This window comes from Metopolophium dirhodum, chromosome 1 (assembly GCF_019925205.1).
Source record: "Metopolophium dirhodum isolate CAU chromosome 1, ASM1992520v1, whole genome shotgun sequence".
Lineage (NCBI taxonomy): Eukaryota > Metazoa > Arthropoda > Insecta > Hemiptera > Aphididae > Metopolophium > Metopolophium dirhodum.
In genome coordinates this window covers 23,144,624-23,161,978 of record NC_083560.1, presented here as the reverse complement: position 1 = coordinate 23,161,978, position 17,355 = coordinate 23,144,624, and positions in this window count along the sequence as shown.

The window sequence follows — 17,355 nt, the reverse complement described above, 5'->3', positions numbered from 1 at the left end:
TCGTTAAAAAAAAAGTATGCCACAGTGTAGAAAAAAATCTATAGATTATTTTAATTTAAGATGTACTAAAAATATTGTTTTGAACACACGTTTTTTTTATTGAATGGCCACCGTGAAATTGTCCTGTACCGTCATTACGCGAACACCGCGGATGTGATGTAAATGAAGTTGCCCCCCCCCCCCACACTTTGTCCAATCGACTTCAAAATACCGCCGATTAATTGCAAACTAATTGCAACTAATTGAAAATTGGGTTTCACTAATTGCAAATCATTTTTATATTTTTTACGAAATTTATAAAATTTTTCTTCATAAATAGAATTTTGATTCGTCTAACTATTTCCTAACTACTGGTGCTTGTTCAGGAACGATCGGATAAAGTGGGTGTGTTACCTGAGCTTAGCCCACCTAAATAAAAAAAATTATGTCTTCTACAAAAAAAATTTTGCGAACTTTTGATATTGGTTTGGATCGTATCATGTAAAATGGGTGGGATAATTTCATAACGTTATTTATTATTAAAAATAATCTAAAATTATTCCTAAAAATATATATAAGGCATTTATAATTTATTGGATGCTTACATAAAAATTAATTAATATAACAAGTTAACATAAATAAACTGAAATGCCCAGCTATCGATGACGAACAATTGCACAACAATTGAATCGAAACAGTGGCAGACTGGGAGAAAAAAACAGTCCGGGAAAATCATAATTTTAGAGGCCCTCAGTATACTAACGGCCTTTTTTATAATATGTATATATTTTTTTTTGTAAACACAATTAAGCTTTTAAATTTTAATAAATATTTTAATTAATTGATATAAGACAAAATAAAATAACTATAATTGTAAATTTGTTAGTTATAGTATATCTCAAGTAATTGTTATGACGTATGTAATTTAAACTACAATCAATTTGATTTTAATAAGAAAGTTTATCATTTAATAAATCACTTTAAGTTTTAACATATTTAATATCACCATTATCAATACTAAATAAAAACATTTTTTTCGACTGCCATGCCATCATTATAAATGCGTCCAAATTTTCTTCACCCATTGAATTTCTCAGACGAGTTTTAATTATTTTTAATATAGAGAAAATGATCTTTCGCATGCTACCTATATTAATAATTTCAATAGAAATTCTGGTTAGATCTTTAAAATAAAATACATACAAATTATTGGAACATTCTAACTGTGTACTTACTTGAGTACATGGTAATGTCATTAAGTATTGATACGGTCAAGCAATTATATGCATTACCTACCATATAAATTATATTTTAAAAGAACATTTGTGTTTTTATGTTTAATATTACATACTTGTTACTTATTAGATTTAGATAATATTTTAATTTATAATTTCACAATAATAATATTAATAAATATATTATATTTTATACGAGCAGCGGCCCCCTGGGAAATTTCCCGGTATCCCGGTCGTCCAGTCCGCCACTGAATCGAAATAATATTCGAATTTTATTGATAAAAATAGTACCAATTGGTGAAGACGATCCGATATAGCTTTGACGTCTGGGAAACGACCTCCACCCATCCCCTGATCTGCAACAAGGCGACGACAAACAACACATAGATGAAAAAAAAGCCACAGCTAATAGCTGTATATACCGGAGTTATATTATACACTTAAAAGTAGCCAATTACCTATGACGCTAATATATAATACTGTAAGGGGCCAAACCAAAAACTACATTTATCCCGAAAATGGATAGAGGTTGTTATTTTATTAAAAAATTATACACATTATTATTTATATTCTTATTTTATTATATCGGCAGACACAGTGTTCGATCGCCGCGACGCGTATCTTACAGCCGAGTACAAAAGTAATAATATTCGCCCGAGTGTCCGACCGTTTGGCGTACACGCACACAAAACTACGTATTGTTATAATATAGGTGAGCTGGCCGGAGCCGCTCTAACTGGCTCAAAATTATTCGCAAAAATTAAATTCAGTCGACAGTTGTTCATTTTCGACTTAAACGTCAACATTTGTTCATCATCGACTTTAACTTCCACATTTCACATTCAGTTTTTTTGTACTCAGTTACCAATAAGTTTTATTAAAAATGGTCAATAACGAACTTGTAAAAAGACGCACAGTCATCGCAGTTGCCATATTCATAATTTTGAAGTCACTTATCAAAAAAAAAACAACAAAAAAGACGTTGGTGGATCACTCAATTGTTTAAGAACAGAGATGAACATGGTGGACTAAATTTAATCAATGATTTGCTGTTTCAAGAGAGTGGACAGTTTGAAAATTTCGTTCGCATGGCTTATTCTGACTTCAAGTACTTAGTTTCATTGATTCGTCCGCAAGTAGAAAAACAAACCACGCATTGGAGGAAACCTATAAGTGTAGAGGAAAGATTAGCCGTGACTTTACGTTTTCTGGCCACCGGGGATTCGTATACTAGTCTACAATACACATTTAAAATCTCAAAGTCTACAATATCTAGTATCATACCAGAAGTATGCAGTGCATTAACAAGCGTATTGTCAGACATGATCAAGGTAAGAATAAAATGTAGGTAATTATACTTAGTCTTAAATATCTATAGGACAAAGGACAAAAACTCTAAAAAAATCCCTAAAGATGCACTAAATGATTATTTATTATAATGATGTTTTTTTTAAAACTAAAAATAAAATAAAAAAATGTCTTAACACAAAATATAATGAACGAATATTGTTTGCAATTTATTAATTTTCCTAATCATACTACTAACTAATTATATATTATAGAAAAAGTGTAATAGTCCGTCCTTGTGATATTTCGTCGCGCCCGAATATTATTATTATTAAAACATTTAAAACCCTAACGAACGGCGTACTCGTCATCTGAGTTGACTGACGTCCGTCCCCCGAAAACATAATTTTATGCATTAAAAATTAATGACCTTGTGAACACGATAACATTGTGCGTGTCCTGCAGGTTGTGTGCGGCAATGATAATAATGTGGATAGTTAGGAAAACGAGGGGATTGTCACTTGTCGTTATGTCGTGTGTAAAAGGGATTATATAGGTATGCGATTAAGTCACATATATGCATATAGACACCAAAATAAATAATTTTTTTTAAAAACAATTTATTTATTGATTTTACAATGATATATGTTTTTTTTCTGTCTGAGAAGAACGATTTTTTTTCATAATCATTAAAAGTTCAACTTTTGACCACAATTATCAAATTTAAAATATAAAAATGGTTTTTTAGTTAAAAAGGTGGATAAGTGGATGTCGCTCTGCTGTACAGTAGGTTACAAGTGGGTCACTGTAATGGATGGTGTTAAATTTGAATTCAGTGATATAATGATATCATTGTATAAGAAAAACGATTCTGATCGAAAACGGTCAGTCAGCCTATAATATTACAGGTATATTTTATGATATTATTCTGAATAAAGTAATTTATATATTTACCTATTTACGTGGAACCTTATTTTAAATGTTCAATCCTTAGCTATAAAAGTTAAACATTTTATAAATTTTTAGCTACAAAATAATAATTAAATTTTGAATTTGATAAATTTTGTCAAAATTTGAACTTTAAATGCTTATAAAAAAAAATTGTGCCTATATATTTTCAATATTTTTCAACTGCTATTGTAACAATATATCAGGAGCCTTGCATTAAATTCTCACGCTTTTCTACCCAACAAATAAAATTTTAATGATATTTATAGAAATAAACAGACAATATCCGTAAACAGCTCAAAAAGTGTCAAATTATTTTCAAAATGTTATCGTGTATAGAAAATGCTAATATAAACATTCAGTGAAATTTTCAAGTATCTACAGTCATTCGTTTTTAATTATAATAAAATAAGAAAATTGTTACATGAGAAATCGAGTGAATATCAAATGTTGTAAAAATATAAATTTCAGACGCTCATAAAAATTTAATTTTTGTTTCTTCTAGACATTTTTTTTTTGATAAAGGTAGACAAACTTCTGAGTAATCTTATATTACATTTTCAAATCTTAGATTTAAAAAGAAAAATTTTTATGAATTCTCAACTCAAAATAATTTGCTAATTTTCGTGATTTTTCCGTATTTTGTCAAAATTTGAACTTTAAAGGCTTATAAATAAAAACTGTGACTAAGGATTTTTAATTTTTTTCATCTGCCTTTGAAACAATAACCTAGGAGCCTTCTATTAAATTTCCTAGCTTTTTTACTCGACAGGTAAAATTTTATTGATATTTATAGAAAAAAAAACTAAAAAAAATGGAAATTGACAATGTCCGTAAACAGCTCAAAATAAGTCAAATCATTTGGAAAATGTTATGGTGTATAGGAAATACAATTATAGACATACAGTCAAAATTTCATGTCCCTATGGTCATTTGTTTTAGAGTTACACCAAAAACCAAAATCGATTTTCTCAAAAACAGATTTTGCGTTACTTTTTTCGCGTTACTTTTGAAAACTACTGGGAAATTTTTACTTTTGACCCCCCAAAGTAAAGCTTCGCTCAGAATCTAAAATGTACAAAATGTTCAACTTTTATAGCTAAGGATTGAAAACCTACAACAAGGTTCTACGTAAGTAGGTTATTCAGTATTCTGTAACCAAAAGTTCTCAAAAAATTTAAAAACAATTTCTTTTTTATAGTTGTTTTATGTTCAAATTTGGAGGATATTACATATTAAATAACCAATAATAACGATTTTAGTTATTTTGTTGTAATTTTATAATTTAAATTCAACTTACCGGCTACCGTATTAATAATAAGTAATAACAATATAAATATAATATAAAATAGCCACACTGACAAAATTTCACCACTCAGAATCGTTTTTCGTATAAAATGATATTATATCATATAATAAAAATGTAGTACCATCCATTATACATTACCAATTTAATTACAACCAAGTAGATAATTCAACGGTTTTTCATTTTTAACATTCTCAAAACAAATTATTTTTTTTCCTAGAAAAATCACAACTTGAGAAATTAATAAAATATAACAATAATTGAATATATTCTAAAACATGACAAATAGGCTAAATATTCTATGTCTAAAATATGGTAAAGTATGCAAAATAATTTGTTTCCTACGAACTCTATAATGAATAAATCGTCCACATTTTTCATCCTCGTAAAGCTGCCTAAAGCCAATAAAAATATGTAAAAACCTAAAGATCCGCGCTCTAATTATAATATTTTTATACCTACGAGCTAACAGCTCAAATAGCTGCGTCAATAAATATATTATTCTTTTCGGTCATAAAGGCCGTGCATGTATATAATATATTTTATTACTATTTTTATACTTATACGAGCTTACAGCTCGAACAGCTGCCTATATGATACTATTATAATTTATAACATAATATATTTTATGTTGTTTGGTCTCATTTATTATTATTATCATTTATACATTTGTGTTGCTATGATTTTGTTCTATATTTTTACCAGTAATTATTATTGAAATCCTGTATTATACAGCAACTCACCTCTCACCAGAAACCGTGTTACCATTTTTCATTATTAGTTTAATAAATTGTATACACACCCACACACATTCACACATTTATACACAAATACATAATTTTATAATTGCACAACACGCACGACATAGCCGACAGTAATTGCCCGGAAATCCCAACCATTATACTGTTTCCACAGCTGTGGAAAGATATGCGCGGCTGTGTTTTATTATTTTATATGATTGTGTTATTGTCACAGCTGTAGATTACTATTATTATGCTTCAATATGCGGAATAGATAATAATGTATCTTTTGTAAGTATAGACGTCTATATTGTTATTATAAGTCGTTTTATTGAAGTAAATACTTATTATGCGACTCCGGGCCTATTTAACGCTTAACGTTAAACACCCTCACTCACACCTTCTTCCAACGCACCACTCTTCTTATGTTCCCCACTTCTCTTTACACGTTGAGCACTTTTGAAGTAAAAGTTCGCGGTTTTGGCTACCCCTCCCCCCATTTTCTCATGTGCTGAACAGCGTCCCATACGAACTGTTTGTACCCCGAAGGGACTTGGAAGGTATCTCTTATTTATACCAATTTTATTATAAATATATAATAATAAAAAATTTGAGCAGCGACCCAAAGCAGCGGTAAAATTCCCGATATCCCGCCGGCCCAGTACGCCCCTGTGACAGACCTGGCCAGTGCCACATAATATAATATATAATACACTAGACGCAGGGTACGAGAAGCACTGTGCGCCCCTCAACTTTCGTTTACCTATAGGCACTAGGCAGTCTTGTTAAGAATACTTTTTAAATGTATTCAGAATACGTATTTAAATACTTGGTGTGATTTGTTTTTAAAATACGTATTCAAATACTTTTAAAAGTATTTAAATATAAATGCAAATACCTATTAAAAGTATTCAAAATACTTACACAAATACTTTATTTTAAAATCAATAAACCAATAATTAATAATCAATAATTCAATCAGTTCAATGACTAGTCGACTAAAACCACTACTACGCACGCCATGAAGTACTATTATTGAATAGTTTCTTTAATCAACCAAACCAAGCCCTCTCATGTATCCCTCCATATATTGTGCTTATTGTAAAACAATTTAATACAGATTGTAAAAATTAAAATAAATATGAAAAAAAAGTTCAATAACATTAATACCAATATCTTATAAACAAATTATAAGCTACTACCACAGTACCACCCATTAAATAAGAAGAAAGACTTTTTAAAGATTCAATATAAATGCCAATCCAACCAGTGGTGGTCAGTGTCTTGTATGCCATGGTATAATATGGGAGTGAGGAGCCAACAGGGGGTTTCAGTGTTCAGTGATTCTGTTATCTGTTTGTACGAGTATTTTGGCGAAACCTTATTTATAAATGATCAAAGGTTAGAACCATTATAAAATAATATTTTAGAATCAACATTTAAAATAGTACATTCCGAATTATTAGTAATTGGAATTTGGAGTAGACCACGAGAATGAAAAAAAGTATTTAGTATTCTAGAATAAAAATACAAATAAAAAGTATTTTTTAAGTATTTAAAATACATTGGTCAAAAATTATTTGAAAAGTATTTAAATACAAGTATTCGAATACTTAACAAACAAGGTATATTCCTCGCTACACTAAACGATATTCAAAAACAATTTTTTTTATATAGAGCCAATTGAAGGTAAATATTCACTTAAGTATACACCTAGGCCGTGTTTACTACTGACACACACAGGTGTTTTTTATTTAAAAGACGCTATAGCCGTATAGTCTACCAAACGCATAACATAGCGAATTTATTGAACCTACGTCATAGGTACGTGAATAATCCATTGAACTATTTGAACTCGGTTTTGTTTAATAATAAAGTGAATTAATTTATTATCAAATTAAAAAGTTTTTTTTTTTTTTTATTTTTAAATGAAATCAACAATCTATACCACTTGGCACAATAAGAAGATGTGAACAGATTTTATACAAATTATTAAAAAAAAAATACAAGTATCCTTAATAACATTTATACATTACATAGCGTGACAATTTTGAGAAAAGCAGCCACCCATTAGTAACACTTTCATTTGCTATCAAATTAAAAAGTAAGAAAGTTATCTAGGAAACCTATGAAACTCAATACATTTTTTATATTTTGTTTTTAAACCAAAATACGAGCATTTCAAAAAGTACAAACATTTCTGTCATTATCACGAAAATTTTAAATTTTTTACAGTCAAATATAATTAAACAATTTTAACATTCATACTTAAGACTTTAAAATGTTATAATTTAAAAAAGAGTTTTTATCATATTATGCTTTCATTCAATAACAATAATATTATATTTTACCTTCTATTATAATTTATAATAATTAAATATTAACAATAAAATAAATGCAAAGTTTTCAGAAATAATTATTCCAACTTACAGCATTACCTACTTATCCTAAGATAAATAACTATGATAGCATTATAGTTATATCCTAAAATCTATTAATTAGTAAATAGCTGCATACATAGGCGTGCGCACGGGTACGGCCTATATACAGCCTGTGCCGTAATAATTCCTTAAATCTCAGTTTTCTAACTTTCCCTAAAAAAATTATGTTTTTTTAATAAGAAATTTATTGTTTTGAAAATAATACAATAATATAAAAATAAGACGGACAATACACTTGATATTAATATCGACGATTTAAAAAGTGAAATCAAACTACTGAAAAATTTTTCTAACCCAGAAATGCCTAAAGGTACATTAACAGTAACTATAACACAGTGGCTTCAATGGCTAAATCATTCTGACAGAACAGATATTTTTATTAACTTCAATAAAGCATTACAATTATTTACTACAATCCCTGTCACAAGTTGTTCATGTGAGAGAGCTTTTTCCAAGCTTAACATTGTAAAGTCAAAACTTCGGGCTAGTATGAATCAAGAGCGTCTTGACAGCTTACTTTTTATGAATATTGAACAAGAAGTATGCACAAAAATTGATAATGGGGAAATAATCGAAGAATTCAAGACATTAGTTCCAGGAAATCGACGATTAGTCTTATAACTATGTGTTTGGTGGTTTAGTGTACCTATTATATGTAGTAATGTGTAATTCTGTATAAATATAGTCTTTTTTTATTTTAACCGTAATATTGACATAAAACCATAACATAAACTGAGTACCTACCTACAAGAAAAAAATTGTGCCGCACCTATACAAAATCTCTGCGCACGCCTATGGTTGCATACACAGATAGGCCATCTTCGCTCATAATCGCTTTTTGTTTGAAATGATTTATCATTAAATTCAATATTAGTAAAACACATAGATAACAGTAACTGATACTAAATGATGAAGTATACTCCGATACTAGAAATATTGTACTATACGTCTATACGTCTATTCAACAGATCAGTTACCAACATTTCCTATTTTTTGTTTTGGGTGTTATGCTGTAAAGTGTTTGTGGTATAAGCTACGAAATAATAGTAGGTATACATGACTGACAAACTTTTAACCTATCAGAGACCTATAAATTATATAACAAAGTTTGTAGTGATTCAATTGTGTTATAATTTATATTTTATATGAATACTTAATATTATACACATTACACACATTATTAATGTTAAAATTATTTTTGAAATTTTAGGAAAAATAATGAAATAAATTTGGTATTATTTCATTTGATTCCATAATTATTTGTCCACAATAAAATAATACATTTTGTTAAAGAAGATTAAAAAATTAATTTAAATAGTTATTGAATAATTGTGGTACTTACGTATAATATGGCTTTTAGCTTTTGTGTACAGTACCTATGCCATGAAATCATTATTAAAACCAAAATTAATTCTGAAGTTTGTGTCCTTACTCCTCTAAACTTATCAATTTAAATATATTTTTATTAAAAAAAAAAATATTTTAAAAGGTGGACAGGTGGGTACCACTCTGCTGTACAGTAGTTGTATTGGATGTGTTATATTTGAATACAATGATAAACCATTGTATACGAACAACGATTCTGAGCAGTTAGCGTAGTCCTTATAATATTATTATTTTTTATTCGTTGCTATGGTTTGCTATAGCTTTTTATTAATTTTTTCACTTTTCTTTCAGAAAAGATGCTGATTTCAAAATTCGAAGAATGCTTACTGTACAAAATGTTGCTGACAAACAGTAACAAAAAAAAACCAATACATTCTTTTGCTCTACTTTTAATATATCAGATAATTTATCAGCTTTTTTAAAGCTTCATGAAAAACAGAACACAATTTAAAAATAATAGGGATTCTTACGCAAAATCAGTTTTCGATCAAATCGATTAAGTTTTGCTGGTGCAACTCTAAAACTAATAACCACGTAGATACTTTAAATTATTAGTAAATGTGATATGACAATTTTCATGCATGATAAAATATTTAATATTGTGGTATTACCCGTATTAGACAATATATATTTTACATAATATATATTTTTATTAATATATTTATACTTAACAATAACTACTTAATTTTTGAATAATTTAAGAATTTAAATTAAAATATATTTTTTTTTTTTTTTGAAATAAACTAAATACAATTTTGAAAGACGAACGAAAATTAAACTAATAAAAAAAATTATTCAAATTATTAAAAAACTAATCTAAAATCCTAATATTAATATTTAAATATATTACAAAACGTTGCTCACCTTGGCGTATATGTGTAGACGCACGGTTAGCAAAATTTGTTAGTTAATCGGTATACACGCACACAATTGCGTTCTGGGTTTCTACTGTACCCAAAACTCTTATAACTGTTATTTTAACTTGTAAAGCACTAAAAATTTGCTCCCGGTTACACTACCAGAAATGTACAATTAGTCGCACTTCACTTGTACAAAAAATTATATATTGGTGTACTCACGAGGTACAAGCGTTGCTTTTTCCGTAAGAAAAATTTATCGAACGCGTATGTGTTACTCACTCGGTATACACACGCACAAAATTGCGTTCTGGGTTACTACTGCACCCCAAAACACACACAAAAAGTATATTTTACTTTAACAGGTAAAAACATTAAACTTGCTCCGGGTTTTACTACCCAAAACGTACACAATTGTCGTACTTCACTTGTACAAAAAAAATTGGTGTGCCAAGGGAATTTTTCCCAGACCACACGTAAAAACTGTTGTACTTCTCGTACATAAACACTTCGAAAAATTAAACGTGTCAAGGTTGAGGTACCAGGGCATACGCACAAAAAAAAAATGTCTCCGCCCGTGAATTAGAACCCCGTTGGGCGCCACTCTGTGGTATTACCCGTATTAGACAATACGCGGTAAACCAACTATACGCCTTACCCTCGTATTCTCTAGTTAATGACACTCTCAAAAGTTAATTAGAATGGCACTGTTAACTTGTTGAGGTACGATGGTATGCGCTTGTCAATTCTTAGTTCGTTCCTATCTAGTTGAAATGACTCAAAGATTACATATACCTTGGCACTATTCAGTTTAATAAAACTTCATTGACACATAGTACGTATATCCCGGTGCTGTTTCTATAAAAGGTAAGAACGTAAGAATGACTAAAATAATGTTTAACTCGGGTTTTCAGGTCGGAAACACTTTTATTGTATTAAAACAAACATAAATAAAACACTTAGCAAATTCAAATTGCCTAGCCCGTACTACGATCGGCGTTTCACACGCACGTCGTAGCTATACTTTGAAAATATTATATTCGCCCTTTGTCTCAGAAGATTGTTGCTACTCGTTGACTCGTGAATTTTTGATTATGCTGAAAATACATTCAATTCTTTTGTTTTTTACTTTTGTAACATGTTTTTAATATTTTATTATTTTTCCTTAAATGTAATTTGTTATATTATATCTAATATTACAATAGTTTAGTTAGTATAAAAACTGCTAATGTCTTGCTATTGATTTTACTAATCTGGTGCTAAATTACATATTTGTTCCTAAAAGGGTATTACATATTATACAATTCGGGACAAATATTAAAGGTAGATAGTTAAATTAAATTTGTTCGTTGATTTAAAATCATTATATAATGCATATATATAAACAATATATTATATAACGATAACGTGGGTGACAGCCGGCTTGAGAAGTTGACTTAAAGTGGTAGTGTGTACAGTGGATTGGCTCTTCGGCCATCGGTGGCCCATGGCGGTGTCCTCATCATATAGTCGTACACAACAACCGAAAAGAAATTTCAGTGTCGTGAAAACGGATAAAAGATGATACCGAACACGAGGTTAGTGTGGTTGCGTGAAAAATTTTCGTCGTGGACAGTGTTGCAATTTGCAGGTCCGGGACGTAATGGAGAATGATGGTTGATGATGAATCAGTAGAAATCGAATGAAAGAAAGTTGGCGGCCGGAGCGGTCTGTTGGTCTCCGACGGTGGCTTGTCGAGTGGTAGGTAAAAGGTATTACATGTTATAAAATCTTGAGGAAGGTTAAATTTGTACAGTTATAACATCTTGTGTTTCTTGTTTAAAGTAATATTCAGAAAAATTATTCAAGGGACTTGATAAAATTTATAAGATTTTCGAAACCTTCCCGGATTTCTTTAATTAATTACGGTGGTTGAAATGTCGATTTGTCTGTTTTAAATTTAATTTCACACGGTTCTACTTGTGCACATCCTAAGTCTAAAGGGTCTGAGGTGAATAAACGTTTGAATTTGTTTATTGGTGTTTGTGTCTTTATACGTTGTTCATAGCTAAGTTCGTTAGGTATTTTTATTATTGTACCTTGTTTATCCGTTACTTCTGTTATTTTTGTTACTATTATTTTTTCTTTATTAATAATTTTATTGTCTGAATTAATATTTTTTATTTCGTATTTATCGCGTTTTATCGTATTTAATTCAGTGGCAATTGCTATAACCATGTTTCTTGGTATATTACTATAGGTGTTGGAGAAATTGTATAATATGACTTCGTCATCACTAGGGCTCGGATGTTGTTGCACTAAAAATGTTATAAAATTGATTGCATTATTGCTGTGAAAAAAACCCAAAATTGCACTTAAAAATTGCAATAAAAAAATATTTTGTACCAAAAAAATTAAAAAAATATATTAACAAATTATTTTATGAAATGGATTAAGTCATTTTATAAAGTAATATTATAAAGTTTTATTAGGTAGGTTTTAAACGAGTAGATAATAAAAAAGATTCAAATTCAAGTCAGTTGTCTTTAAAAATCTGGTAAATTGTCCGGTCTTCTTATTTTTTCAGAAACCTACAAATAATTTTATCAAAATTTAAAACTTTTTATTTAAACTATTTTTTATTTTTTTTTTTTAAAAACTTTACCTTACCTTAAAAATTATTGCACTGTACTATAAACGACTTCTTCAGGTTCTCAAACTGTGATGACCGCGATATCTACTATATTAAATGGTTTTTCCAGTTACCGCCGACGACGACGGTCAAATAAGCCGTCACGAGTCACAACCAACAAAGCCCGACATAACCATAGATTAAACCTGTATAATCTAACGAAAAAAAGTGAAAACACAAAAAAATACATAAAATTGTATTGAAAATGACGACAATCAACAAAATTGCAATAAAATTGAAAAAAGGTCAAAAATTGCAAAAAGTTGCAATTAAAATTTTTATATATTAATTGGTACTCGTTTGAAACAAATTTATAACCTACTTAGCAACGAATCCGAACAATAGAAAAAAAGTTGCAAATGCAACAACATCCGAGCCCTAGTCATCACTATTTAATAATGTTGTTTCTAGAGTTATTTTTTTATTATTTTGTAGGCGCTCAGTTGGTTTTATTATATATTGTATTTGCTTGTCTTGCATTTTTGTGAACACTTTTAATTTTGACCTAGTCTTAGGAGCTATGGTAATATTTTCGTTAGATATAATTTTAATTTTATTTTTATTAATGTTGGTTGCACTTGTGATGCTTTCAGTTGTATACATGTTTAAGTTGTGATTTGCATTATGTTCGTACCATATTTCGTCCATTTTTATAGAATTATTGTCGATTTGTATTCATGCATGATAAAATATTTAATATTGTGGTATTACCCGTATTAGACAATACGAGGTAAACCAACTATACGCCTTACCCTCGTATTCTCTAGTTAATGACACTCTCTAAAGTTAATTAGAATGGCACTGTTAACTTGTTGAGGTACGATGGTATGCGCTTGTCAATTCTTAGTTCGTTCCTATCTAGTTGAAATGACTCAAAGATTACATATACCTTGGCACTATTCAGTTTAATAAAACTTCATTGACACATAGTACGTATATCCCGGTGCTGTTTCTATAAAAGGTAAGAACGTAAGAATGACTAAAATAATGTTTAACTCGGGTTTTCAGGTCGGAAACACTTTTATTGTATTAAAACAAACATAAATAAAACACTTAGCAAATTCAGATTGCCTAGCCCGTACTACGATCGATATATTTTGACTATTTTTGATCTATTTAAAGGCATGGTAAATATACAATTTTTATGAGGTATTTTAAAACTATTGTCGATAAACAATTTTTGTTTGGTCGAAAAACTTGAAAGTATAATTATTCAAGATTCCTCATAATTTTTTTATATTTTGATCAAAAAAAAAGTAACCAGAAAGTTTAAGAGGGAAATCTTAATCTGAAAATTACTTTGGTTAATTTATTAAACATGGTGTATAATGGTATATATTATATTTAAAATTGTATGGTTAAAATTACAACCAGAAATTCGGGACATATATGTAATTTAGTACAATGTTTACAAAAAGTATATAACTGGTAAGTTTAGCCTAACCTAACCATGATTGGCACTGGATAAAATAAATTGAAATATTTAACAAAAAAATCAATGATGATGGGGTGTTGTGTCCTTATGATGCATTGATGTTCAGCTATTATAAGAACTACAAACAATAATTAAAACTAAGTTTTCAAAAAATTGTGTTGAAAAAAAAATCATCATTGAAGAACTTAAACCCAACCTTTTTGAACATACGGGCCACATTCAAAATTCATATTTATAGTGGTGACCGAACATAGGTACTACAAGCTTTTTTTGTTCATTCTATTAAATACATTAAATATAATATTATCTGTGTTCACTGAATATTTCAACGCTAGTCGCTAGTTAACAATTTGTTTTCGCCATTAGAAACTACAAAATAATAAGATATTTTATAATTATTAAAAATTTATTAAAATAACATTTTTGTTTTTATTCTAAGGGGAGCAATGAATCAAAATGGCGACCTATTGATTTTACAATAGATGTAAATCTGATGTGTATGTTTTCTTGTGTCTGTCATCACTTTTTAGGACAGTAAAAGAGCTTCGATTTTCTTCAACATTTTCTATAAAAAGAGACATTTTTACGCATAATCGGTTTTGGTTTTTGGTTAGGTTAGGTTTTTGGTGTAGATATATGACAATTTGATTGAATGTTTATATTATTTTTCTATACACAATGACATTTTCAACATATTTTGAGCTGTTTACGGACATTTTTAGTTTCCATTTTTTTTAGTTTTTTATTCTATAAATATCAATAAAATGTTATTTGTTGGTTAAAAATACTTGAGAATGTAAAATAAGGTCACAATTTTTTTTTATAAGCATTTAAAAGCATTTAAAGTTCAAATATTGACAAAATACGTAAAATTCACGAAAATTATTTTGAGTTTGAAATTCGTAAATAATTTTATATTTAAATCTAAGTTTTTAAAATGTAATACAACATTTCTCATAAGTATGTCTACCTTTATCAAAAAAAAAAAAATGTCTACAAGCAAATCAAATTAAATTTTTTATGAACGTTTGAATTTCATATTTTTATAAAATTGGATATTCATTCGATTTCTCATGTAGCAATTTGGTTGTAATTTTAAAACGAATAACTGTTGATACATGAAAAATAACTGAATGTATTTTCATTTTCTATACACCATACAATTTTGAGAATATTTAGAATTTTTTTGAGCTGTTTACGGACGTTTTCAGTATCAAATTTTATTAGTTTTTTTTTCGATGAATGTCAATAAAACTTTATTTGTTGGGTAAAAAAGTTTGAAAATATAATATAATGCTCCTAATATATTGTTACAATGACATTTTAAAAATATTAAAAATCCTTAGTCACAGTTTTTATTTATAAGCATTTAAAGTTCAAATCTTGACAAAATACTGAAAAATCGCGAAAATTAGGAAATTATTTTGAGTTGAGAATTCATAAAAATGTTTCGTTTTAAATCTAAGTGTTGAAAATGTTATATAAGATTATTCATAAGTTTTTCTAGCTTTCTCAAAAAAAAAATGTCTACAAGCAAATCAAATTAAATTTTTATGAGCGTTTGAAGTTCATATTTGTACAATATAAGATATTCACTCGATTTCTCAGGTACCTAGCAGTTTTGTTATTCAAAAACGAACAACTGTAAATACACGAACATTTTACTGAATGTTTATATTTTTATTTTCTATACACCATAAAATTGTAAAACTATTTTGACTCTTTTTGAAATCTGTTTACGGACATTGTTAGTTTTCAATTTCAAATTTTATTTGTTGAGTAAAAATGCTTGAAAATTTACTAAAAGGCGCCTGATATATTGCTACAATAGCAGTGGAAAAATATTAAAAATACATTGGTTTATATTTTTACAAGATCGGATATTCACTCGATTTCTTATGTAGCAATTTTGTTATTTTGTTGTAATTCAAAAACGAATAATTTAAAATACATGAAATTCACTGTTTGTTTATATTCTAATTTTCTATACACCATCAAATTTTAAAAATATTTTGACTCTTTTTGTGCTTTTTACGTGCATTATCAGTTTTCAATATTTTTGGTTTTTTTTCTACAACTGTCAATAAAATATTATTTGTTGAGTAAAAAGTGTGAAAATTTAATGCAAAGCTTCTGATATATTGTTACAATAGCAGTTGAAAATTATTAAAAATGCATAGGCAAAATTTTTTTTTATAAGCATTTAATGTTTGAATTTTGACAAAATTTAATGATTATTTTGTAGTTAAAAATTTATAAAATGTTCACATTTTATCTCTAGAGATTTAAAATTTAAAACAAGGTTCCACGTAAATAGGTTATATATAAATTACTTTATTCACAATAATATCATTATATATACTTAGTAATATCATAGGCTGACTGACCGTTTTCGCTCAGAACCGTTTTTCTTATACAATGATATTATATAATTGAATTCAAATTTAACATCATCCATTACAGTGATCTACTTGTAACCTATTGTACATCAGAGTGACATCCGCTTACCCACCTTTTTTTATATTTGACTGATACCTATTCATAGGATATTTCTACTAACTTAATTTGTTTTGAATTTGTATACATTTTTTATATTATTATAATGGCTTTCGTACACACGATACACGATAATAATTTATTTTACCAAACGAAAGTAAATAAACGATGTAGGGTTTCAACTGGATCAATAAAAATATATTATATTATAATATTGCCCGACCCCCGCCGGCGGTTATTTGTCACGAGTGGTTAAGTAGGGTGTTATATTTGTCGGTACGGCACGGACTCGACAACCCCTCGCTCACCCCAAACACAAAAGCTATCAGCACGACCCTCAAATCGATAGTTAGGGATGATTTCGGCAACGTCGCCACGTTGCACGTGTCATTTTTGTTCGACGATTACTCCGGAGATGAGAACCACAGACGAAAACCTACCCTCCTCCCAAACACTTTTTATACCGGCTTGCTGTGATCGACGATGACGTACCCTTGTACATAATATTATATGATACATCTATGCCGATATAATGATATCCATACATAGTAGCGCTTTTAGGGGAGGTCGAAAG